This window comes from Ovis aries, chromosome 2 (assembly GCF_016772045.2).
Source record: "Ovis aries strain OAR_USU_Benz2616 breed Rambouillet chromosome 2, ARS-UI_Ramb_v3.0, whole genome shotgun sequence".
NCBI classification, from domain to species: Eukaryota; Metazoa; Chordata; class Mammalia; order Artiodactyla; family Bovidae; genus Ovis; species Ovis aries.
The window spans coordinates 122,117,430-122,125,463 of record NC_056055.1 but is presented as its reverse complement, the minus strand read 5'-3'; positions in this window follow the sequence as shown (position 1 = coordinate 122,125,463).

Sequence of the window (8,034 nt, the reverse complement as noted above, 5' to 3'; positions counted from 1 at the left end):
ATATAATTTGTTTTCTTATATTGTGCATTTCCCATAAATTGTTACCAGGCATCCAGAAAAAGCATTGATTTTCTGAAACTGCTTTAATGTGCTTGCTCCCAAGATCAGTTACTTGGAAAATCTGTTTCCAGTTTCCCATAGGGGCCCTATACTCTAAAATCCCCCTAGCAGTTTCAGTGATTTTTAGATTTATTAGGATTTTTTTTTAATCTCACAATCAAAATCTTTTCAGCAACACTGAAATGTTTCTCCCTTTCTGACAGGCACACTAAGTATCTCTTTATTTCAAGGAAAGCAATCACTCAAAAGTGGATCCCATTGACAAGAAAACGGGAAAATATGAAATGAAGACTTGTTGTGGTTCAGTCGTTCAGTGATGTATGACTCTTTGCGACCCCACGGACTGCAGCACACCAGACTTCCCTGCTCTTCACTATGTCATAGAGTTTGCTGAAACTCATGTGCATTGAATCAGCGATTCCATCCAACCATTTCATCCTCTGTCATCCCCTTCTCCTCCTACCTTCAATCTTTCCCAGCATCAGGGTCTTTTCTAATGAGTCAACTCTTTGCATTAGGTGGCCAACGTATTGGAGCTTCAGCTTTAGCCTCAGTCCTTCCAATGAATATTCAGGACTGATATCCTTTAGAATCGACTGATTTGATCTCCTTGCAGTTCGACTGCCAAGAGTCAAGTGATGACTAACCCCAGCAATTAGTGATGAAATTTCAGAGCTACATTATCTTCTTCTTACTTTTGACAAGAAAGAGAATGATATCAAATTAATCAAGTGATGGACTGTTAGTATTTACTACTTAATAAGTTCACCCTTTCTCAAACACTTGAAATGATTAGTGAGTGAAGTTGCTGTCGTGTCCGACTCTTTGTGACCCCATAGACTGTAGCCTACCAGGCTCCTCTGTCCATGGGATTTTCCAGGCAATAGTACTGGAGTGGACCACCATTTCCTTCTCCAGGGAATCTTCCCAACCCAGGGCTCAAACCTGGGTCTCCCGCATTGTAGACAGACGCTTTACCATCTGAGCCACCCGATTAGAGATGATAATAATTCTACTAATGCTTTTCCCAGATGCTTGTTCTCAGAGCTAGAATAATCTTGAAATGTCTTAGAGATCTTGAATGCTAAAGTAAACTTTCATTTATTTTGACACAAAGGAAACAAAGAAGTAATTTTTCTTTATAATTTAGCATCTGTATTTCAATAACTTTCCTTGTTGCTTCTTTTGTCAGTAAAAAATCATGTTTAACAGTGAAATGACTCTGGTCTTATCCTTTAAGAAATCTAATTTTCTACCTGGGATTCTCAAATTCTAAATTCCTGCATTCAAATTTGTTAGGACTTATTTGAAATAACTAAACTTTTTTTCTTGCTGATTTTCCCACATATTTATAGATGTGTCTTCACTCTGAGGTCTGAAAACTATCCACCATCCTGGAGTATTGTTTGAGTGTACACATTTCTTTTAACATACATTATGGCTAGTCCCTCATATTTTTTCTCACTCTAGCTCCCTCTATACTCAGTCAAATATTACCTTTTCTTTTAATGTGTAAGTTAAATTTGAATGAAATGGTTGTATAGACAAAGAGCTTCCATACAGGAGAATGGAATGATGTTAGAATTCTGGGCTGGACATCACTTTCTAGAACAAAGTTTATAGAGAATACCACGAATATTGATTTGCAGTCGCATCATCTTTCTTTCCTTTCACTGTTTGTGCATCTGTTTTTTCCTTTTGCTATGAAGAGTTGCTAAATGTATAGCCTAATCCATCAACACACATAACTCAGTAGCTAATATTACTTAAAAATCTGTAATCACAAGGAGAAGAGGCTGTAAAACAAGAGTTTATCACCACACAACTTTTAAAAATACCTTTGCCTGAGATGGACATGCTCAAGAGGAAATTAAACTCCAGAGATAGGTAATCTAATTTGGAGCAAGACTAACTCTGAATTATAAATAGAAAGTCAACCTTCAGAATTTAAATGAATTATAGATATAAATATCCCTTCACTATTCATTAGTGTATATTAAGTTTCATAATTGGTTTTAAAAAATTTCCTATCTTGGATAGGTTTCTGAAAAGTGCTCTGGGTAGGAATAAGGAATAGAATGAGTTATGTATCCTTACAATGGATCATTCATCACTCAGAAACGACATTGAGTTTTGAAGGATATACATTAGAGAATACATCTTGCAGTTTTCTTTCCTTGATCAAAGTAAAAATGCATTTTATCTTTGATAATGGTGTTGATATTTTCCATTGATTTATATTGATATTGTTATGAGAGGAAATCTGCTGTTTAAGATATAGGTTTTCATACAATGGATTTGCTGTGCCCTGATAGCAAGAATCATCCTGGAATGTGAAGTCAAGTGGGCTTTAGAAAGCATCGCTACGAACAAAGGTAGTGGAGCTATTTCAAATCCTAAAAGATGATGTTGTGAAAGGGCTGCACTCAATATGCCAGCACATTGGGAAAACTCAGCAGTGGCCACAGGACTGGAAAAGGTCAGTTTTCATTCCAATGCCAAAGAAAGGCAATGCCAAAGAATGCTCAAACTGCCGCACTATTGCACTCATCTTACAAACTAGCAAAGTAATGCTCAAAATTCTGCAAGCCAGGCTTCAGCCATATGTGAACCATGAAATTCTAGATGTTCAAGTTGGTTTTAGAAAAGGCAGAGGAACCAGAGATCAAATTGCCAACATCACTTGATCATCGAAAAGGCAAGAGAGTTCCAGAAAAGCATCTGTTTCTGCTTTATTAACTATGCCAAAGCCTTTGACTGTGTGGATCACAATAAACTGTCGGAAATTCTGAAAGATGGGAACACCAGACCACCTGACCTGCCTCTTGAGAAACCTGTATGCAGGTCAGGAAGCAACAGTTAGAACTGGACATGGAATAACAGACTGGTTCCAAAGAGAAAAAGGAGCACTTCAAGGCTGTATATTGTCACCCTGCTTATTTAACTTACATACAGAGTACATCATGAGAAACGCTGGGCTGGAGGAAGCACAACCTATAATCAAGATTGCCAGGAGAAATATCAATAACCTCAGATATGCAGATGACACAATCCTTATGGCAGAAGGTGAAGAAGAACGAAAGAGCATCTTGATGAAAGTGAAAGAGGAGAGTGAAAAAGTTGGCTTAAAGCTCAACACTCAGAAAACTAAGCTCATGACATCCGGTCCCATCACTTCATGGCAAATAGATGGGGAAAGAGTGGAGACAGTGGAAACAGTGACAAACTTTATTTTTGGGGGCTCCAAAATCACTGCAGATGATGATTGCAGCCATGAAATTAAAAGATGCTTACTTCTTGGAAGGAAAGTTATGACCAGCTTAGACAGCATATTAAAAAGCAAATACATTACTCTGTCAAAAAGGTCTGTCTAGTCAAGGCTGTGGTTTTCCAGTGGTCATGTATGGCTGTTAGAGTTGGACTATAAAGAAAGCTGAGCACAGAAGAATTGATGCTTTTGAACTGTGGTATTGGAGAAGAGTCTTGAGAGTCCCTTGGACTGCAAGGAGATCCAACCAGTCTATCCTAAAGGAGATCAGTCCTAGGTGTTCACTGGAAGAACTGATGTTTAAGCTGAAAGTCCAATACTTTGGCCACCTGTTGCAAAGAGCTGACTCATTTGAAAAGACTCTGATGCTGGGAAAGATTGAGGGCATTAGGAGAAGGGGATGACAGAAGATGAGATGGTTGGATGGCATCACTGACTCACTGGACATGGGTTTGGGTGGACTGGGGAAGTTGGTGATGGACAGGGAGGCCTGGCAGGCTGCGGTTCATGGGGTCACAAAAAGTTGGACAAGACTGTGCGACTGAACTGAACTGATAGCAAGAAAATTCATTTACACATTTCTTTTTAATGTGTGTGATGTTTCAAGTTTTTCTGAACTGTTCCTTGCAAAAATCCTTATAATATTTTTAAGCAATTGATTTGCTTTGATTTAAGAGCTGCACATTCTTTCTTCCAAGTAATGCTGCTACATTCATTTAAAAAGTGCAGTCCTCAGACCAATTGAATCGGTATCACTTGGGAACTTGTTTGAAATGCAGATTCTCTGGTCCCCCCAGACTGGCTGAATCAAAAGGTCTGGAGATGGGGCTCTCTGGGATTCTGATACAAGCTCAATTTTTGTCAACTACTCCTCTTCTAAACTATGGCATTTTGCTATTTTGTGTATTTTTTGACCTCTTTTACAGTACAGTAAAATGTTGTGTCTTTTCTAAGATTAATATTTTTAAATATTTGAAATAAAATATATTGAGTACAAACAATAGGTATGTTAAGATTTAGTTATCCAAATATAAAGACAAATTTGTGATACCAGAATACACGTTTCTTTATTAATAAATTTAAGAAGATTCAAGGGCAATCTAGTAACTATCATAGTTTCAAAATACCGATGATCAAAATATTATTTCCAGATATCTGCAACAATCACAATGTGATATGACTGGATCTGTGATTTATATTGGTGACAAAGTCACAGATAGCACTAATGCTATTTTGCTGTATGCCTACATTCCTAATTGAAGGAGATATCATATGTCATCCAGCAGTTAATGAAAATAAATGTAGTACTGTGCATCTAAATTCATGAATACCCTGAATTCTATCCACATACATTACTTCAGGGGAATAGAAACCTTGCAAGATGTGTGATTTTAAGCCCATCTAAAATACGCTTACTTTTTAATCTGATAAATATAATACCTTGTAAAGCAACATAGGAGACAGGATGTAAATCAAATGTGGTCCGAAAGCCATAGAATAGATTGTTCTTCCTCGGGGTGCCTTGTGACCTAATGCCTGGGACAGTTAAAGCAGCACTGATTTGAGAGTTTACTGGAAATTACAGCAGTACTACAAATTTTCCTGCTTAATCGTACAAGACCTTCATATTCATTATAGTTTACGGTTACTTTTGACGTGCCTTGCACATCTTTACCTGTCACATTATGTCTTAACTGACACCTCTGGATTCTTTAGAACCTTTTAGAAACAGTGAGGGTTTTGTCTTGTCATTGCTAGCTCATTTGAGGAAATGGATATTCAAAGATCACATAAACAGGTAAAGGTTATGGAGCACAGTTCAGGGTCGTGACTTCCACTTGTTCCACATTTCTGGTTCTGTGTTCTGACCTTACTGGGCATGGCTGTAGAGAGTCAGCAGCCAATGAGACCTGGTCTGGCCACCATTTGAGATCAGTTGAATGAAAAGAACAAAGGATTCTTTCTATTTCAGCCCCTGATGACTGAGTGCTCAAAGAGGAAATAATCAGAGTATGAAAGGATGCATCTACTTTCATCATGAGATAGAAAAGACAATAGACTGCCAGGAAAAAAAAATGTTCCTAATTTGTAGGTGGAACATTTTACAAAAGAATTTTTGCCAATTCCTTATTTTGGAAGCCAAGAATTGGACATGACTGAGTGACAAACACACTCAACATATTTTAAAACCATGTCTTTGCCTTTCAGCTCTCTTATTTGGGATTCTTCTCCCAAACCCTGATTATCAAATGATGGTGGTAAAAAGTCTTCTGAGGGGCTTTCTTGTAAAATATTTTTTTATGTATTGTCTCTTTTTGTTATGAACAGTTTGATACTGTTTTTGATATCAAATACTGATGCTGATTTCTAGTCTAATTTTATATTTTGGAAACAGTATGACATGACATAGGTTTACAAAGGCTCAATTTTATTGATCAACTGAGGATCACATTTGCTTACTGATTCAAATATATTTCTTAATAGACAAGGGAAGAGAAACCATTATTTGTTGAGTTCCTACTATGTACCAAACTCTTATAATATAGAGAAAGGAGTCTAATATAGCAAATTAAGTAACACATGGAGGAGGAAATGGCAACCCACTCCAGTATTCTTGCCTGGAGAATGCCATGGACAGGAGATTCTGGTGGGTTATAGTCCGTGGGGTCACAAAGAGCCAGACATGACTGGGTGACTAACACAATAACACTATCTGATTGGGCAGGTAGAGTAGAGGAAAAGAAAGTCTCTGCAGTTGTTTCGCTGTTCAGTGAGCCAGAGGTAGTGAGGAGCATGCAACAAAGAGACTACCATGCAGAAATGACCTGTGAGCATCTTGGTCGGGTGTAAGTGTCTGCAAAGGATTGGCACTAGCAGGAATTCAATAAAGCATTTCGGCCATGCAGTGTACTAAGTTTTCTCCGTTAGCTTTAGTCAGGGGTATAGAAATGTCTGCAGACAGCTGCAGAAGGAAAGTTTAAGAAAGACAAAGGGCAGGGCAAATCTGTCGCACATGGAACAGAACTGGGTGGATTTCTACAGCAGAAAGAGAGGGAAATCAGTCTTTTTTGTTCTTTCTATTTATCATGCATAATATCTACATTTGGAGGTTGAACAAAAGCAGAAGAAGGAAAACTTTCAGCTTCTCTTCAGGAGGGAATGGGAAGATCCTTAGAAGAAAAAAGGCTTCTGCTTAAGAACACTTGTCTCCAGAGAAAGAACAATGAACCAGCCCTCTCCCCCAAACTCTGATGTTTAAGTCAATGTTTGGAAGAAGTAGATATTTATTATTATGTTAATGCCAGGAAGTAAAGAATTTTTAATGATCTTTAGAATAGCCATGAATCTGGGTTTAAAATTTATCAGCAGAAGAAACCTGACTTCTGTTGGAACCCTACTTCAATTCCATTTAACAAGTCAAAGATTGCTAGTTACCTTCAGAGGTAGCCCATGCTTCACAGGACCTGGAAAGTATAATATTTGATCAATAGAGTTATTAGAATAACATGATTAAAACTAGCTGTTTTCATGGTTATTGTTGAGAACTATTCTTATGACTGGTTGAAAATAATGGGACAATGTAGGGTTTAGGGTACATAATAAAAGCATGAACTATATCTATGTGTAAAAAACAGAAAAAAAAAAAAGAAAAGTTCAACCCTTTAATAGATGCTTTTAAAATGGGGTCAGGGAAGGTTTAGAGTAGAAGTGAATAAGGGAACATATAATTCATTATCCAAACTAAGAAGTGTTTATTCTAGGAAAATTACCGAGACTTTTCCCTAGTATCTGTGGAGCCTGAGGCAAGGGTACAAATTAAAGCCCATATACTTGACATATCCCAAGTTTATAAAGGAAGACACACACTCTTAGGTAACTTTTGGTATCTATCTTTACTCATAAATACTCAAAACACCCAAGAAGATACATTTCAAATTTCAATTTCTTAGGATTCTTAGGATTCTTGGAGTTTTGTTCAGGAACATGCTGGTAGAGGATGAACTGGCCTCCAGGCCCCAGAAGACCCTTTTTCGGCCATCCCAGTTCCTTCCTACACTAACAGGGCCTCTCATGTGGGTTTAGGTCTCATTTCAACCTGCCCATTTGACTGCTGTTCAACTTCTCAGTGTAAATACCCTTCCTGTGGCCACACCTTGAGACTAAGGATGGGCACAGAAGAGGCCAGGTCCATCATCTGAAAGGAGAATCCAGTCAAATGACTTGTGCAGTCCCTGAGTGTGAGCAGAAGCCACAACGGCAGGAAACTCTGCGGTCCCAGCATTTTCAGAATGATTAGAATGGGAGGTTTAAGCTTTAGGTGGACATGTTTCCTTGGCTCAGATAACTCCTCAACTCATGGAATGTAAAGTCAGAGTTAGAGTCTCTAAACTGCCAGGAGAAGAACACAGCTCCTTTCTCATGGATCTGAAGCCAGTACTGCAAATGCTGAGCTGAAGTTGATGCCAGGACAATAAACAACAAGCCTAAACTTGAGTAAACAAATGTATACAGTTACCTTAAATTTATGGAGCACACATTGGAGTGTAATCTGCAGCCTCAGAAACTGTCCTGGGTGTGCAGACCTGGAGATGTTTTGTTTTGTTTTGTTTTATAGCAAGAGCTCTTTGTATATCCTTAGAGATGAAGAACATTCCTAAACAGATTTTTTAATGACTGAGTAACAGTGAAAATAAGACTGATACAGC